This window comes from Thamnophis elegans, chromosome 4 (assembly GCF_009769535.1).
Source record: "Thamnophis elegans isolate rThaEle1 chromosome 4, rThaEle1.pri, whole genome shotgun sequence".
Lineage (NCBI taxonomy): Eukaryota > Metazoa > Chordata > Lepidosauria > Squamata > Colubridae > Thamnophis > Thamnophis elegans.
The window spans coordinates 110,729,391-110,748,572 of record NC_045544.1 but is presented as its reverse complement, the minus strand read 5'-3'; positions in this window follow the sequence as shown (position 1 = coordinate 110,748,572).

Below are 19,182 nucleotides of genomic sequence, written 5' to 3'. Positions count from 1 at the left end.
ATACGAACATGAGGAAACCAGGGTGGGATATAGTTTTTTCTGATATCTTCTAACAGGTCATGTACAACTCCCTACATGTCTTTGACAGCTTCCCTCATCTATAATGGGAGAGGAAGACATTTTCTTATTTGCCTTCATATTTGTGAGATTTGGAAGAGAAGACTCTTACACTTAGAGGAATGATTTGAAATATTCAAGTTTTGTAAAGCTAAGACAAGTTGCTATATCAAATAATATGTGGAAGGTGAATATTCCAGGTTGAGAGTTGTTGCAAACATGTTCATCTTGAAAAGAAAAATAATTTTGATTCCAGTTTTCATTCCAGGTTACCAAAACGCCAGGGAACCAAAACGCCAAGCCTTTTGTGCCATCGAAGCTTTACTTGTGTGGAAGCCTTTTGTAACCCCCAAATTTACAGACTAAGACAGGCTGGCCATTGCACATAGCAATCCCTTACCCAAATCAAAGAGGAAATCTCTCTCTCTCTCCAAAAGAAGACTCATAATTGTCTCCCAGTCACTGATAGGAAGATAGAGAGTTTCAGATTATAACAGAATTTTATATAGTAATTTAGAGAGAGAAATAAAATAAATATTAATCTAGCAGAGGACCATTAGAAGGTGGCACCCACTCAGTTTGCGGCCAAAGTGTTGCTAATTGTACATAGATCATTTCACTCTCTTGATTTTTGTTTTGACTGGGCAGCCCTAAAAGACAGAGGTTTCCTTCCTTCCCTCCTTTCTTTCTTCCTTCCTTTTCTCTTCCCCTGCCTCCTTGCCTTCTTATTCCTTACCTGCAGAAATCAGAAGGAACACAGAGAGACCAGCCAGAAAGAAATGAAGGATCTTCATGGTTGAGTTAGGAGGGACAACCCAGTTAGCTTTCCAACGGACCCAAAGACAGGATACTCTTGCAGTGTTTTCACAGGAAAGTTGCAGTCCCCAATTTATAGCATTCTTGGGAGGTTGTGACACAGTGACAGTTGAAGCAAAATAGGGTAGAAATCTATTGCCGTTGTAAAATTCTTCCTGTAGTTTGCCAATCTAAGGATTCTTTTTGATGCAACAAAACGGTAATAAGGAAAAGTACATTTCAGTTTAGTTAAACTAAGATTTTTGTTAGTGTGGACAAAGTTGTTAGTGGACAAACACAATTTAGGTAGAAATCATGCCATGGGAGAAATATCTGTATAAAAATGCTAGATGTTTTATGACCCATGTGAGAACAAACAAGCTTTTCACCAGATAAGAATAGACGTTGAACTTTAAAAACCCATTCACAATATACATACTGTATGCACTAAGAAGTTTTGTTTGCAAGGTTTCTTCACCCAAGTATTTGCATATAAGTGTTTTCCTCAGGAAGCTGCAAATTGGTTCCAAGATCTAAGAGAAATTTTGTGTGTTTGGGGGTCTTTTCCACTTCAACAGCCCCCAAAATTCTCAATAAACACAAATGAAGAGGACCTACCAGCAGATTTCCCCTCAAATGAACCAATGAACAAAAATATATCACTAGAAGATGTATACATAAAGGTTCACAGAGAATATGAATTTTTACATGAAGCATATTGAAAGTTGTGCCATTTTTTCAATATTTATTTGTGAAAATGGATTCTTAATATAAAAGGTCAAAAAAAAAAATAGCCAGTGTGTTCTGCTGACGTCTCAATTTCTGTGCCAAAAATATTTTAATTAATTAATTAATGCAGTATTTTTTTTCGAATCCCCCTTAGGTTTGATTTTAGTTGTCTGTATTCACTTGCCTCTTAGTAAACTATTTCATCTAAATGTTTTAGCATCTTTTTGGATTTTAGACATTTTGGTCTCTTTGGATATGCTGCATTTTTTCCCTATTCACGCCATTGTTCTCACTGCATTCTGCTTGTTGATACTTAGGTAACTGTTTAATTTGCTGGTCAGTGATTGCAATAAAAATATTACTCCTCTCTCTATTTTATTCTGTGTGTGTGTGTGCTAAGGTATTCATATTTGGTGGTGGATATGAGATAATGATTTATAATGTATTTTATCAATAAACTAAGGCAAATAGATGATTTTGCATAGCTCGGTAGAATGTTGTTAAAGAGTTCATAATGGTTGAACAAAAGGCAAGGGGTTCAAACGTTGGTACAAAACTCTAAGTATTATGTAGTCTCTTCCAAGAAATTAACCTTTGTGATATGGATTTGTACAATAATGTGCTTCTAGAAGAGATAATTGGATGTCAGAAGAAATATAAACATACAGTACATAGGGAGAGAAACATATAAACAGTGCTTCTTTGCCTGTCTTTAATTTCTTAGGCTTATAGTTTCTTTTTGTGCTTTGTGAGACATTGCCTACTCTGAAAGGGAATAGTATGGTGAGTGAGTTTGTGAGTATGGGCTTTTGCATTGCTTTTAAATAATATCCACCATGATCTGGTACCTTTCCAATACTCTGGACTGCCGGGGCTTTCACCTGAAAGCTGCTGTCCCCGATTTATAGCATTCTTGGGAACTTTTGAGAGAGTGGCAGTTGAAGCAAAAGAGGATAGAAATCTATTGCTACTGCAAAGGTCCTCCTGCAAGTTGCCAATGTTGAAGCAACAAAATGGTCACAGAGAAAGTTATGTTACAATTAATTTAATTAACTTAAGCAACAAACCAAGTCTTCATAGTGTCTAACTAAAGAAATGTTTGGTGCCATCTTCTGGTGGAAGCAGATAACTATCATTTCTTCTGTAAATACATTTCTTTTTTCTCCATTCCTAAGTTTGTTTCTAAAGAAATATCAAACAGTTTTATTATTTTTCTTACTTCTTTAAAGAATGAATATCTTTCAATTATGAAATTGTTTCCATATTGCCATTCAGTTGAACTTCTCTTTTTTTAAGAACATTTTTCCTAACCTACAACCAAAATTTGCAACAACTCCTTTAACTGAAATTTATTACTCAATGTCCTCCGCTCCGAGGTAAGACAGAAAACAGTTTGATTTTCCTTTGTGTGGCACCCCTTCAGTTCCTTGAAAAGGCCTCCCACCTTACCACACCTTCTCAAAGCTAAACATGCCCAGGTCCTTCCTTCAGTTTTCATGCAACTTAGTGGATCATCCTGGTTGCCCTTCTTGGAAGTGGTTCTACTCTGTTGCCTCCAGGGCTGTACTTATAAATACTTATTAGCCACAACTTTTTATTTTGCATGCTGAAAATAGCAAGAATGATTTATTTATTTTGTTTGTAGATGCAAGAATTCACAGAAATATTTGCAAAACAGACGGTTTTTCTTTAACTGCAGGCATAAGTGGGTTCCTACTGGTTTGGACTGGTTCGGCCAAATAGGTAGTAACTAGGCCAGATATGTGACCATACTGATTCTATCCTGGGTGCTGCCATCTTTATTTTCTGTTCTGCAGGTGCACAGAACAATCATTGAAAAAATATAAACCCCCCCCCTTTTTTTTAATGGTGTGTGCATGCCAGTCCCAGAGAGGGTCCAGAGATGGGCTGTATTTTTGCAAAAACTGAGAGTTTTTTCCTTCCCCCAGACTCCAGAAGCACTCTGCAGGCTTCAGCAGGACTGGAGGAAGAGAAAAATGCCCCCATTTTGAGGGAAATTGGCAAAAAACAGGTTTTTTTTTTGTTGAAGCATGCAAAGTGTTCCGGGGGACCGGGGAGGGCAGAAACTTTTTTTTCTTATTGGGTAGTTTGCAGGCGCTCCCTTAGCTCCGGCAAGGCTGGAGATGACCATTTTGGTGGGGCTTTGTGAGGGGCTTGGTGAGGGGGGGGTCATGTGACTGAATGTGCATGAGTGGTGTCAAGTTGGCCATGTCCACTCAGTCAAATGCCCCCTCATCTAGCCATACCCACCAAACCGGTAGTAAAAAAAATTGAAATCCACCCCTGACTGCAGGCCAAGGCAGTTTGGAGACATGGCAGTATTCTATACTGGCAAGAAAAAGGCAGGATTCAGGCTCTCAAACAAGAAGACCTCTCAGATGTTTCAAAAAATAGATGGTGAGCTAGCTGCAATAGGATATTCTCTTGGCAATTGTGAACTGAGGGATACAAGCCATTTAAAAGAATTAGTTGAAAGTCAAAGAAGAGAAACCTTATGTTTGTGACATGAATTTAATTTTTAAGACTAGCTTCAGAAGCTTTAAGGCTGAGATCCAAGCATTTCTTTTCTAGTATAATGATGATCAAGGCCGCCAAGAGGATTATTAAGTGCTAGAACAGACCTCAGCCCCCTCACCTACACATGGACGCATATATCAATAATGTCATACTTTCAAGAGGAGGAGCTGACATCGCAACAACACGACATGCGATCTTGGAGCTCCAAGATCACAGTCGATACTTTTGCCGCTGGAGGGTTCTTTTGTACCTAAACTGTCCCGAAGAGACGATGACAGGGAAGAGTATGTCCTGCCGATCTCAGGGACACTGCAAAGTCCCTGATTGATCCAGGAGAATTTCTTTTTGCCGGCGACAGAAGCGCAGCCGTTGAAGCTGCTGAAGTTGGGACAGCTCTGGAACGGGAGGAAAACGGAAAGAGAAAGTGTGTCTATCTGGTGAGGAAATATTATTATTATGAAAGAGACTCCCCCCCCAAAAAAAATTAAAGCTATATTAAATTTGAAAACAGAAGAGAACAAGCAGCAATATTAAGCTACATTAGATAGTGTGTTATCCTTTTGTTTAAATTTTCTTTCATGGATGGAACTTTTGCAAATGTTTCCTATTCTTTAAATTGAACGGATTAGTTTTTCTCCTACTACTTTTTATATTCTTTTTTTATACCTATGGATTAAAATCTTTTTCCTTATTTTTATAGTGCTAGATTGGATGGTTGGTGGGTTTTTTTTGCTCCATTTAAGAATTTTGTTTTCTTTAAGCCTGGAATATAAAGAATATATAAAAGGAATACAAAGAGGGCTGTAATAAGAGAGGGAAAGAAAGTAACACTGCCACTTGGAGGCTGGAGGCTTGGAAGTCTTGGAAATATTGTCTATTATTTTTTCTCTTTGATCATTTGACTTTGCATTTCAAGGTTCCTCAGCTTGTTTACAGAGAGTGATAGTGAGAACAGCATGGGTTGTTTATACAGGTGCTTTTTGGGAGCTTTATTGGCAGCTGGAGTGGAGTGAAAACAAACCCTTGTCTTGATAGATTATAAATGAACTTGCTTTAAATTTAATGAAAAGTTTTGATTGCCAGAGTGGCAGTGTTTACAGTGTTGGAAGAATGACACAACATGAAAAAGAAACCTTAGCATTGCAAAAGATTGTTTAAAATTCAAAAATTATTAGAAGTAACAGAGAAAATTGAGAAGAGATTGAAGAACATAGATTGTAGAACAGTAAAATGTGATGGAAAAATTGAGGATGTTCATCAAATGAAGAAAGTGGAGGTCAGAGTTCTAAAAACTGAAGGAAAAAATAAACAAAGAGACAAGAAAAATGTTGATACTGACAATGAACTGAACGTGGTTGGAAATGGAAAGAGTGGAATATGGAAAGGGGAGATAGATGGAACTGGAGCTCTACCCCAGATTTCAAACTATAGAAGAAGAAAAGAGAGAAGAATTGATGGAACTAAGGAGAGAAATTTTGTCAGAAGCACTAATGATAACCAAAGATAAGCTGATCAAAGAAGCAGACAGAGGGTTTTGAGCTTATACAAGATATGCAATAAGCAATAAGTTGCAAAGAGAATACAAAACTTACTAAGGAAATAACCAGAATACTAATGCCACAAATGGCAAGAGACATAAGACTGCACTATTACTGGAAAGACACAGGTTGATGTAATGAAAGCTTATAATAAAAATTAAGTCAAATTTAGTTAAATTTAGAGCATTATGTATAAAATGAAGTGATAATGGATACAGTTAACTAATTGATTGATAATTATAATAATGCGTATATATGTATTGGTTTGATAAGAGGAAATTTGATATAAATTGCAAATGGTGGCTACGAAAGGAGGTTTAGAAACTCTGTTATTAAATATAATAATTTTTTATTTAGAACATGTTATAAAGCTGTAATGTTACTGGATAATATTGGGAAGAGCTAATGGAATGCCATTATGTGGTTTTGCTTTAAATCTGGAATATTTTATATAAAAGGACGTAAAAACAATTATAGTCAAATGAAGGTTGAGATATGATGATAAATATATTTGATTTGAAATATATGATTTGATATGAATTGTAGGTGATAACTATGGAAGAGATGCATGGAAGTTTTTGTAACCAATCGGCACACTTTCTACAATTTGTAATGGAAGATGGTTTTGTGGGGATTTTTTTCTTGTGTTTTGTCTGTTTGTGTTTATTCAAAAATAAAAAATAAAATTCTTTTAAAAAAATAATGTCATACTTTCATTTATTAATTACATTCAAACATACTTGCAAATATATTAAAAAGAGGACATTTTGGTTAGTTTTGCTTGTTTTTCATTTAACGTCAAATTGAAAAAGTGTCACATCTTTTTATTAATCTCATCACGTTTCTGTTTTTCCTTACATTTTTGAGCCCCAGATTTTTAAGATGACATTTCAAAGCCATTCATAAACTGAAATGAAATATAAAATACATTCATAAATGAAATGAAACTAAACTTGCAAACTTGACTAAATCAGTAATGAAATTAAAATTCAATAAATTACATAATTAACTGTTCACTGAGTTTCAGATTAGTAAAGGTTTTGTCAAACAAGGCTGCAAGGCGGTTTTGCTATACACACCAAGTATAGAGTATGAAGTATATATCCAATATTGTTATTCTTTTTTTAAAAAATTAGTCTTCTAAAAATTTTAAAAAGCATTTCCCCTTCATGGGCCCCCTTTGAGGTCCATGGGTCCTGGAACAATGTGCCAGCTGCACCTCCTTCTCCTCAAGGCCAGGCCTGATGATGACCACACTTTCATATTGGGTTGAGCAGAAAAACTATATCTAATATCGGTTTGGATCTCTGGCCAATCTCCCGAAGCATAGCCATTGTCCAACAAAGCCCATCTAGGGAAGATATATCCAAAGATGGTGAGTGAACTATGAACAGAAGGCCTGCTTTGATTCCTCTCCACGCTGTCTGTGGCATATGAGAGTAAACCAGCTTTTCTCTTCTCAAAACAGTCTTCCTGGTTTACCTTCCCATAAAAGTTCCAGAAAATTTGGAAAACTATTTCATGCCTCAGAATCAGGAGCTGAATGAAGGTAAATTAGTTTCTACTGGTAGACCTTTACTTATTACTCCCATTGATGTGCCAATCACAAGTTTCACATTCTATCATTCTATGAGTATGTTTATAGAATACATTCCATGTACTTTTTGTGAGATCTTTGCTAAAACATCAAATGTATGCAAACACTGTCCTCCAAAATAATGTACAGTATATTTGAATGTTAATTTCCCTGGCATATACATTTCAGCCCCAACTATGCCAAGTGTTTTGATCTTAATCAAGGATCTAAGGGGAAGTTTAATTTTCATACATTGGAACCACTCCCTATAAAATAATCTTGGTGGGCTGATAGGTTTGGAAAATCCAAGTTTAATAAGTATGCATTTATTGTATTAACACATGGAAGGATGATGGAGACTGAGAGTTCCAGGCTGAGAGTAGTTGCAAATAGGCTCATTTTAAGAGGAAAAATAAATAATTCCAACTTCAGTTTTCATTTCAGGTTATTGGAGCCAAAAAGCCGTGCCTGTTGTGCCATGGAAGCTTCACTTGTGTGGAAATCCTTTGTAACTGTGGTGGTGCAGTACTTCAGGCTTTCTCACTGCTCACTCCAGGAGTTCAATTCTGAGTGGCTGAAGGTTGATTCAGCCTTCCATCCTTCTGAGGTTGGTAAAATGAGGACCCAGATTGTTGGGGGCAATATGCTGACTCTGTAAACTGCTTAGAGAGGGCTGTAAAAGCACTGTGAAGTGGTATATAAGTCTAAGTCCTATTGCTATTGCTAACCCCAAAATTTGTGTGTCTCCAATGTGTGACTGTTTTTTCATCATGGATACCTGTGGTCTGCCACAAAGAATCAGCACTTTGCAACTGAGGGTTGCTTTGTACTGTGGTTAGTTTTGTGGTGGAAAAACAGTTTGCTGCCTGGACACCTGGTTCCTTTTGTTGGGATAATTTTCCGCACAGTTCTCCCAATCACTGATATGAAGATAGAAAGAAACATAATTCTTATACTGTAATTTAGACCGAAAGAGAATTGTAATAAATATCAATTTAGGAGAGGCTCATGAGCAGGTGACATTCAGTTGGCTTGTGGCCAAGGGGTTGCTAGTAAATGACCATTTCACTTTCCTTTTGTGATTTTCTAAGCCTCAAAGGCAGAAGGATATTCTCTATCAAGGAGTGCACAAGGCATCTGAGGTTTCTTTAGAAACACAGAATGTGTGGAGACCTCATTCCAGAGGAGTTCATTAGAGGAGAGGAGGCAACAGGTTAAGGACCTTGTCATCTACTGTGATGTCACAGCCTCTATCCTAACAAACTTTAGCCATTTTCCCTGTTTAAAAGTATTAAAAAAAACCCATCATCTTCCCCACCCCACCCCAGCTTCAGTAAAAGTAACCACTCCTTTGCTCGCAATAGAATCCCTTATGCCACTAGGCTTGAAATTTTGAACCTGGACAATCTAGAACTACACCACCTATGGTCTGACCTGAGCACAGCACACAAAATTGACTGCTACAATGTCCTACCTGTCAACGACTACTTCAGCTTCAATCGCAATAATACACGGGAAAACAATAGATACAAACTCAAGGTAAACCGCTCCAAACTTGATTGCAGAAAATATGACTTCAGCAACAGAGTGGTCAATGCCTGGAATGCACTACCTGACTCTGTTGTTACATCCTCAAACCAGTGGTGGCTTCCTAACGGTTTGGACCAGTTCAGCTGAACCAGTAGTGGTTTGGCAGCCTGGCTGGCTCACTGGAACTGGCAGCAACCCAGGCCTGCCATGCCTCCAAACTGGTCCTCTGGGTGGCGCCATAGGTGCTGCCATCTTGTTTTGTTGCTTCTGCGCATGCACAGAGCAATTTTTATTGCACTGTGTATACACAGCGCACCCATGAGCAAACAGGCAGTAGTGACTGCAGGAACCCACCCCTGCCTCAAACCCCCAAACTGTCTACCGTGGACCCCACCCCATTCATAAGAAGTCTGTAAAGAGGCATGCATAAACACACCAGTGTGCCTAGCGTCCCTGTCCTACTGTCTCCATTTATCTGTACTCATTTCTTATGTTTATACTTGTACCTGCTTATACTTATATGTTTATATGTTATATTCATACTTATACTTGTTTTCTTATACATGCTTGACAAAGCAAATAAAATAAAATAAAATAACTAGGACTGGCTTATAAGACCCCATTCTCCTGCCGTATGTTGTTCCCTCTTTTCCATGTTGCTTAATGTTTGCTTGCATTGATGGTAGTCAGGATGTTCCCAAGGATGCAGCAAAGGCTGGAGACCCTGTCCCTGATCTGGAAGATGCTTTCATTTAAGGGTCAAAGCAGAAGGAGTTCCTATGCATGGAACAAGTCCCAAAGTTCTCTTCCCCCCTTATTCATTACCTGTAGAAACCAGAAAGAGCACAAACAGAAATGAAATGAAATGAAAACTCTTCATAACTTCAGGTAGAAAGTCAGAGTCTACAAAGGTTTCCAAGGGACCTACAGATAGGACAGTCGCTCAGCGTTTTAATGCAAATGCTGCCACCTCCCCAATGTATAGCATTCTTGGGAAATTATGATACACGCCAGTTGAAGCAGAATGAACCAATTGACACTGGAAACTTTTTCCTGCAATTTGTCAATCAAATGCTTGTTTTTGAAACAACAAAAGGGTCCCAGAGAAAAATATGTTCCAATTTAATTAGATGTGGTCCAATTCCCAAGATTTTTTAAAAAGCTTTTGGTGGTGGTGGGAGGTGGTGGAGTATGAGAAATGAGTTGAGAAAAATGCTGTAGCACATGTTACAGCAAACAAACTGTTAATTACATATTAGATAACACAAATTGTAATAAACAAATAAAGGATCTATTCACTATACATATATACATAAATTGTTGTTAGTTGCAAAGTCGTGTCCCACCCATCGTGACCCCATGGACAATGTTCCTTCATGCTTCCCTGTCCTCTACCATCCTCTGGAGTCCATTTAAGCTCACGCCTACTGCTTCGGTGACTCCATCCAGCCACCTCATTCTCTGGCATCCCCTTCTTCTTTTGCCCCCAATCTTCCCCAGCATTAGGTTCTTCTCCAGTGAGTCCTTCCTTCTCATTAGGTGGTCAAAGTATTTCACTTCATCTTCAGGATCTGGCCTTCTAAATAGCAGTCAGGACTGATCTCCTCTAGCACTGACTGGTTTGATCGCCTTGCAGTCCAAGGGACTCATAGGAATCTTCTCCAGCACCATAGTTCAAAGGCCTCAATTGTTTGGCGCTCAGCCTTCCTTATGGTCCAACTTTCACAATCATACATTGCAACTGGGAAAACCATAGCCGTGACTATACACACTTTTGTTGGCTGGGTGATGTCTCGGCTTTTTAGTATGCTGCCTAGATTTGCCATAGCTTTTCTCCCCAGGAGCAAGCGTCTTTTAATTTCTTGGCTGCAGCCCCTATCTGTGGTATTCTTGGATCCCAGGAAAATAAAATCTCCATTTCTTCCCCATCTATTTGCCAGGAATTGAGAGGACTGGATGTCATGATCTTAATTTTCTTAATGTTGAGTTTCAAGCCAACTTTTGCACTCTCCTTCTTCACCCACATCAAAAGGCTCTTTAGTTCCTTTTCATTTTCTGCCATTAGAGTGGTATCATTTGCATATCTGAGGTTGTTGATATTTCTCCTGGCAACCTTAATTCCAACTTTTGATTCATCTAGCCCTGCCTTTCCCATGATGTGCTCTGTATATAAGTTAAATAAGCAGAGCGACAGTATATAGCCTTGTCAGACTCCTTTCCCAATTTTGAACCAATCAGTGGTTCCATGTCCAGTTTTCACTGTTGTTTCTTGACCCGCATATAGGTTTCTCAAGAGACAAATAAGATGGTCTGGTAATCCCATCTCTTTAAGAACTTGCCACAATTTATTGTGATTCACACAATCAAAGGCTTTAGCATAGTCAATGAAGCAGAAGTAGATTTTTTTTCTGGAACTCCCCAGCTTTCTCCATGAACCAGCGTATGTTGGCAATTTGATCTCAAGTTCCTCTGCCTCTTTGAAATCCTGCCTGCACTTCTGGTAGTTCTCGATCCACATACTCCATGTAGCCTAGCTTGTAGGATTTTGAGCATAACCTTACTAGTATGTGAAATGAGTGCAACGGTGCAATAGTTTGAACAGTCTTTGTTCAACTTTGGAATTGGAATGTAAACTGACCTTTTCCAATCCTATGGCTATGGTTGAGTTTTCCAAATTTGGTGGAAAATTGGGTGCAGCACTTTTACTGCATCATCTTTTAAGATTTTGAATAGCTCAGCTGGAATACTGTCACCTCCACTAGTTTTGTTGTTGCTCAGATTTCCTAAGGCCCATTTGACTTCACATTCTAGGATGTCTGACTAGGTCAGTTACCACCCCATTATGGCTATCAGGGATGTTAAGCTCATTCTTGCATAATTCTGTGTAATTTTGCCACCTCTTCATACATACATACATACATACATACATGGAACAATCAAACAAATCCCCTAACCACAAATGAACATGACATGTTAGCAGATATATTTGCAGATGAAACCAATGAACAGAATTACTGGGACTGGAAAATGTATAGATAAATATTCACAAAGAATATGAACTCTTAAGTGAAACGTATTGAAAGTTATTATCTTTTCTTTAATATTTATTTGTGAAGTGACAATATATACTGCAAACAGTCCAAAAAAAATTGACGCCTCAAATTTGTGTGCCCCAAATATTTTTATTATTTTTTTTTTGCCTATTCCTTAAGTTTTATTTTTAGTGTTCTGTTATCTGTTGGATATTATCCAAAACCAATGGAAAAGCACATACCGAAAAACTTTACACAATTTTCTGAATTAGTAATGTCCCCAAAGCACAAAATGAAGAATAAGAAATGAACAACAGGAAACACTTGCGATACATTCCCTACAAACCATCTTTGACTATACCTTGGCCAAACAGCACATCATGCATTCTCTTTTCATTTTTGCACTCATTTTTCCTCGACCTCTCTTTTTAAGATTTTCATCAATTCCATCCAACCTGAATTATGTTTGTTTTCCCCTTCCTCTCTGCCTAGTCACTTTTCCATGTGGTACTTGCTTTGGGATTTGATCCTCATTCATTTATTCTCCATATGTGACCAAAGCACTTACATTACATTACATTACATTACATTACATTACATTACATTACATTACATTACATTACATTACATTACATTACATAATAAGCAGTAAATTAGACAATGAGATAAAGGCAATATCCCAAGGACATTATATAAAAAAAGCTGTTACCAGAACAAGCTCATGCTGTGGTTAGAGAGTTTGAAATAAAAATTGTGAAATGACTTTTTAATAAGATAATAGTCTGTTATCACATTGTCACCTTCATGGATTTTCTCAATAATTCCCTTTTCTCTTTCCTTTCTTAATTTATATGCCAGTCAACTTTCTGGTTTATTTTCAAACTCAAAATGTTTTTTCCCCACAAATTCAAATTAGTTTCTATTTCTTGAACTTCTAACATAAACAATTGTTGGCCTAACAGTTTAATTTGATGTAGGATTTTAGAATCCATTGGTGCCTTTTGCAATTCATTTTCTTTCTTTCTTTTTATTTCATCCAATATCTTTTGCATCTTTTCCTGGGTTTGTCCTTTAGATTATTGTATTGTGTAAAATAGCCACTCATGATCACTTTATTAGCATCCGAAACAGTCATTAAATTTGTCCTTTTACCAGTGGTGAAATTCAAAAATTTTCCCTACCAGTTCTGTGGGTGTGGCTTGGTGGGTGCGGCTTGGTGGTCATGTGCCTGGGAGGGTACAGTTTGGTGGTCATGTGACCACGTGGGCATGGCTTGGTAGTGATATGGCCAGGTGGGCGTAGCTGCACAACTGACTCATACACAATGTAAAAGCAGCTGGACTTCACACAAAATGGCCCCTGCAACAACCAGGAACCTCACAGACTATCATTGGAACTTCTTTTTTTTTTTTACTTTTCAAAGCATTTTTTTTACTACTGGCTCAGGCAAATATGTAGCAAAAAATACTTTTAAAAAGTTTTTTAAAAAAAACAAAGCTGATTGTCGCACAATGATCATCAGAACTTTTTTTTTTTACTTTTTAAAGCATTTTTTAATACCAGTTCAGGCAGATGGTAGCATTTTGTTTTACTAACGGTAGCATTTCACCTCTGCCTTTTACCCAGGTTATTATCAAAATATTTTTTCACAGCCTTCTGATTGTGAGGTGAGAGCTTTTCCTTTAGGTCACCGCACCACTCCTCCCATCTGGCGCTATCCTTTCCCCCAAAAGGAAAACAATCAATCAATCAAACAAACAAAGAAACAAACAAACAGTGGTTTATGGAAGCTGCACTTTCAGACCCCAGCTATCCTCTTTTCAGGATCAAATAAAGGTAAAGGAAAAGGTTCCCCTTGCACATATGTGCTGGTCATTCCTGACTCTAGGAGGCAGTGCTCATCTCTGTTTCAAAGCCGAAGAGCCAGCGCTGTTGAAAGACGTCTCCATGGTCATGTGGCCAGCATGATTAAACGCCAAATTACTTCCCCATCAAATATGGTTCCTATTTTTCTACTTGCTTCAGGGTCAAATAATACCATCTAAATATTGCAATTCTCACACCTGTCTGTACATGATAAATAGCTCCACCCAGGCTTCCTTTGATTTAAAAGAGGTTACAGCACATCTTGGCAGGGAGAGTGGGGGAAAATTGCTTAATTCATCCAGGCTGGAACTGAGCAATTAAAGAATTACTTGGTTGCTTTGTTGCTGTCATTATCTTGCAGCTCTCCTTAATTTGCCCTGCCAAAAGGCAGCACCTAACTGATCCTGGGTATTTCAAAAAGATAAGCACAGTCCAACTATCTTTTCCTTAGATGGGAGAGCATTGAATCCCATAGTTTTAAGCTGAACAGGAATGTTGAAAAACATCTTAGAAGAAAAAAAATCCAGTAACAAACCACTTCAGTATTGCTGCCCAATAAATTGTTATTTTTTTTAGACTTTAGGTTTTTTTAAATCTAGCCTGTATTGTTTTGATAAATAACTCAAGGAGTTTAACATACTGTAATATTCATTCCTCTTCCTATTTTCCTCACAACAACCTTGTGAGATGGGTTGGGTTGAGAGAGCGTGACCGACTCAAAGTCATACAGTTGGCTTTTGTGCCTAAAGCAGATCTAGAACTCATGTTCTCCTGGTGCATTACCCACTAGACCAGTGGTTCTCAACCTGTGGGTCGGAACACCTTTGGGGGTCGAACGAACCTTTCACAGACATTAACTGATTTATACAACATGTTTAACTTGCTTACAGTACTGAATTTTCTGGGTTTGCAGAACACCTAATCAAGTAAGTTAGGTTTGCACCATAACATAAGGCACAAAAAGCTTAGCTAAGGGGGAAATCTGCAGATTTGGAAGGAGCTGCTCCATTCCACCCATTCTGGTCACTTCTTTGGGGGCTACATGTTTTGGAAGGGGAGGGGTGGACATTTTATTCACTATTAAGTTTGCACAGTGCAATTCAACTGGAAGATTTAGCTCATTCCCACGAGGTTCAGGTAAATTGGAATTACAATTAATTCTTTCAGTTAGAATTTATTCCTATAGGGCAGGGGTGTCAAACTCGATTGCATCACATGATGGATCGTGACATATGACGATGTGTTTTGCCTTGGTGGAGCCAAGGTGGCCATGGTTTATGTGTGACATATTCGGCCCACGGGCTGCCAGTTTGACAGGGGATAAAGAAGGGGATGCAAGTTGTTATGTTTGAAAAACTAACCTTCCCTGGCCCAGTGAAGTGTATTGTCCAAGCAAGCCACTGTGTCATGTGGACACAACCTCTAATACATTCTGTGAGAGGAAGGACAGCTGGGAAAAAAAGTGATGGGGAATTAAAGTGCCTGGTATAATTTCTTTCACTGAATTTTTATTTTGTTTTCTGAATGGAGTCCTGTGTGCCGTGCTTGTAAGAGGCGTAGTTCCCCTGACACTACAGCAGGATCCTGTTACTGTGTTTTAATTAAAATGCCAGCAGTTGTAATTGAATTGCAGGTGATACACAAGTTTTGAAAAAAAGGAAGAATGCTTTGTTTAATCAGGTCGGGCAACGTAAATAACACGGCATTAAGTTGTGACCTTTTCAAAGAAATTAACTTGGCAGGCATATTTTATCCCTTCTTGATTAAGCAAATTTTAATTGCCAGTTAAACTGTTGAGAGGATTAGCTTATGCAATAATAAACTTGGTGGTGTTTTGAGAAATGCAAAACTGATCATTGGAGCAATAGTTATGATACAAGACAGTTGAGAAAGTCTTGAAATAACATTGTTATGAAAACTGCAAAATAATTCTAAGCTATATGGCACTGCCTTGTTTTAAACTTGCACAGTTGCAGTTTGGGAAAAAAAGAAACAATTTTATCTGATATGTAAAATCATATTTATCCCTAGTAATACGTTGAAGATCATTCTTGCTGATGGTTAAGGTGACTTGAGAATGTTTATAAGCCCTTCCTCCAAATTATCTCTAGCTAAAATAACACATGCCTTCACTAAATTTAGCTAAAATAACATGACTTTGCTATAAGGATCTTTTTCATCCATGGTAGCTAAATCTAAGCTGTGAAGAGGGAAGAGGGAAGACTGAGAGTGTTAGATATCCCCCCCTGACAGACTGACAGAGATTTCCACCAAGATCCTCTGTTCCGGCGGGAACAGAGGTTGAATCCCATTGGTCAAGAGGTCTGACAGATCCCTTTAAAAGGGAATGCTGTCTGACCATTCCCCAGCTGGATGTTTACTTGACTTGCAATAAAGAGCTGTTGTTACTGAAGCTTTTGTATGCCTCCTTTACCCGATCGAACAGAGAGGACATAGCTTTCCCAAAGGTAGTTGACTATAATATTAGAGAAAAGAAGAAGAATTGAGTTCAAGTGACAAAAAAATGCAATAAATCCCAGGTATGTATGTTTGAAAAATACAGCCTACTGAGTCCAGTAAAAGGATTCTAATTGGGAAGGGTATATTGGACTAGAGCCTTCAAATTCTACTTTTAATATAGATTGTTGTTGTTAGTTACAAAGTCATGTCCAACCCATCGTGACCCCATGGACAATATTCCTCCATGCTTTCCTGTCCTCTACCATCCTCTGGAGTCCATTTAAGCTCAGGCCTACTGCTTCAATGACTCCATCCAGCCACCTTATTCTCTGTCATTTCCTTCTTCTTTTGCTCTCAATCTTTCAAAGCATTAGGCTCTTCTCCGGTGAGTTCTTCCTTCTCATTAGGTGGCCAAAGTATTTGAGTTTCATCTTCAGGATCTGGCCTTCTAAACAGCAGTCAGGTTTGATCTCCTCTAGGACTGACCAGTTTGATCATCTTGCAGTCCAAGGGACTTGCAGGAGTCTTCTCCAGCTCATAGTTCAACTTTTCATATATATGCTGTTGTAAACAAAGGAAAGGTTATCAAAACAAATCAGCCAGAACAATTTGAAATACATATAACATTGTGATTGCATAAGGACAATAGCAGCCTAAATGTTAGCAACCATACCTTCAAAGTCAGTTTGGTGTCATTGTTAAAGATACCAGACTAGAAACTGGGAGAGTGTGAGTTCTAATTCCACCTTAGGCGCAAACCCAGATGGGTGACCTTGGGCCCATTACTATCTCTTAGTCCTAGGCAAGGGACAATAGCAATTTCACTTTGGGAAAAAAACCTTGCCAAGAAAACTGCAGGGTTTAGTCCAGACAGTCATCAGGAATCAAAACTGACTCAAAGGGTGCATAGTTTGTTTTGGGGAGTGGAGGACTGAGGGCTGTACATGGCCTCTTGGTGGCCTACTGGATCAGCAAGTAAGTCCAAGGATAACAAAGACTAGACTGGGATAGAAATTAAACTTGATTGAATTTAATATATTTAATTTACAGTATGAACTTTACAATGTAAGGTAAAGGTAAAAGTTCCCCTCGCACATGCATGCTAGTCGTTCCCAACTCTAGGGGGCAGTGCTCATCTCCATTTCAAAGCCAAAGAGCCAGCGCTGTCCAAAGACGTCTCTGTGGTCATGTGGCTGGCATGACTAAATGCCAAAAGTGCATGGAACGCTGGTACCTTCCCACCAAAGTAGTTCCTATTTTTCTACTTGCATTTTTATGTGCTTTTGAACTGCTAGGTTGGCAGAAGCTGGGACAAGTAATGGGAGCTCACTCCATTACGTAGCACTAGAGATTTGAACCACTGAACTGCTGACTCTTCTGATCAACAAACTCAGTGTCTTAGCCACTGAGCCACCGTGTCCCATTTACAATGTAAGTGCAGCGGTAATTCATGAAATTAGCATCAATTACCGTCAATATGATCACTTGTTATGTACTTTATCATACTTTCAATTGAATCTTTTTTTAAAAAAAATGCAGATCTATGGAAATGTTTGGAAAGGCTCTGGGATTTTTTGGGAAAACCCCATGCACTCGTGTGAGGTCTCAGATTGTGCATCTTTAACGTGAACTTTAATCCCTTGTTTATACGGCTTCCCACAACTGGATCCCTGCAAATTATGGAACAATCTATGGAAGTATTATGCTTTGTTGTTGTTGTTGTTGCTAAGGAGCTGGGTGGCCTCTAAAAGTGCATGAATGAATAAATAAATAATATAGACGAAAAAAGCAGTTAGCTTAAATAAAACTTTTTACCCTCGGGATTTTGCCAATTAACATACTGTAAGTTAGTTTATGCATAGCAATTCAGCTAAATGGCACACAACAATAATAAAGCTTTATGGAAAGCTACAATACAAGCAAGATATCTGATACAAAGATAAAAGTATCCTTTGCTATCATATTAAATAATAAAATAAATACTGCTATCTAGCCAATATAATTGTATGAAAATATAGATACAAAATGTTTCAGAAGTACTAAATTGGCACAGATATGAAAAATTTAGAAAAATGCTACATTTGTAAAATGTTAGAGCTATGCAACCTTTCTGATTTCTTCCACAGGTGGTGTTTCAGAGAACATACAAGTCCAGAAATGTTTAGAACTCTTTAAACCAACTATTTCTTTTCCTGGGGTTGTAAGATATTGCTCTTTCTAATCATCTCTAAATTGGAAAATCTCGATATCTGCTTTGTTTCTTTCCAACCAATTGGTCCAGTTTTGTTACTACAGTAGCACCAAATGTTTGGCTCAGCACTTGAAACAAACCTTTCTGGCTTCTAGACAAACTTAATATTAAATGGATACTCATCTGCAATACAGACCCTTGATTTTCTACTGGATGGATGGATGGATGGATGGATGGATGGATGATAGATGATAGATAGATAGATAGATAGATAGATAGATAGATAGATAGATAGATAGATAGATAGATAGATAGATAGATAAATCAAAAACATGTAAAGCAGAGTTACTGTATTCTTCATTGATTAGCATTTAGTGAGTCAGATTCACCAAATGGGTTGATTCCTAGCGTCATCTAAAAAAAAATACTTTCAATCTGCATGTAAAAATGTTCCATCTGCACTACCTCAGGGCAATTATGTTGATAATTCTACTTTGAGCCATCCTGTTGAAGATCAATCTTGAAGTTTAAGTTTACTTTATTGTCATTGCACTTCGTACAATGAAATTAAATGCCATCCTCAGTGTATATCATACTTAAGAAAACTATAAAAACAAAACAAAACACACATCCTTCACATTCTGAACAATTGAATTGAAAACCCTGATATTGCTTTAATATTTCACTATGCAGTAGAATTCAATATAGTTACTGCTCTGGGATAGAATCTGTTTTTCAGCCTAGTTGTCCTTGTTTTCATTATCCTGTACTGTCTGCCAGATGACAATAGTTCAAAAAAAGGGTGCCCAGGATGAGATGGATCTTTAAGAATGTTTTGAACTTTCTTAAGGCAGTGGGAGCTATAAAGTT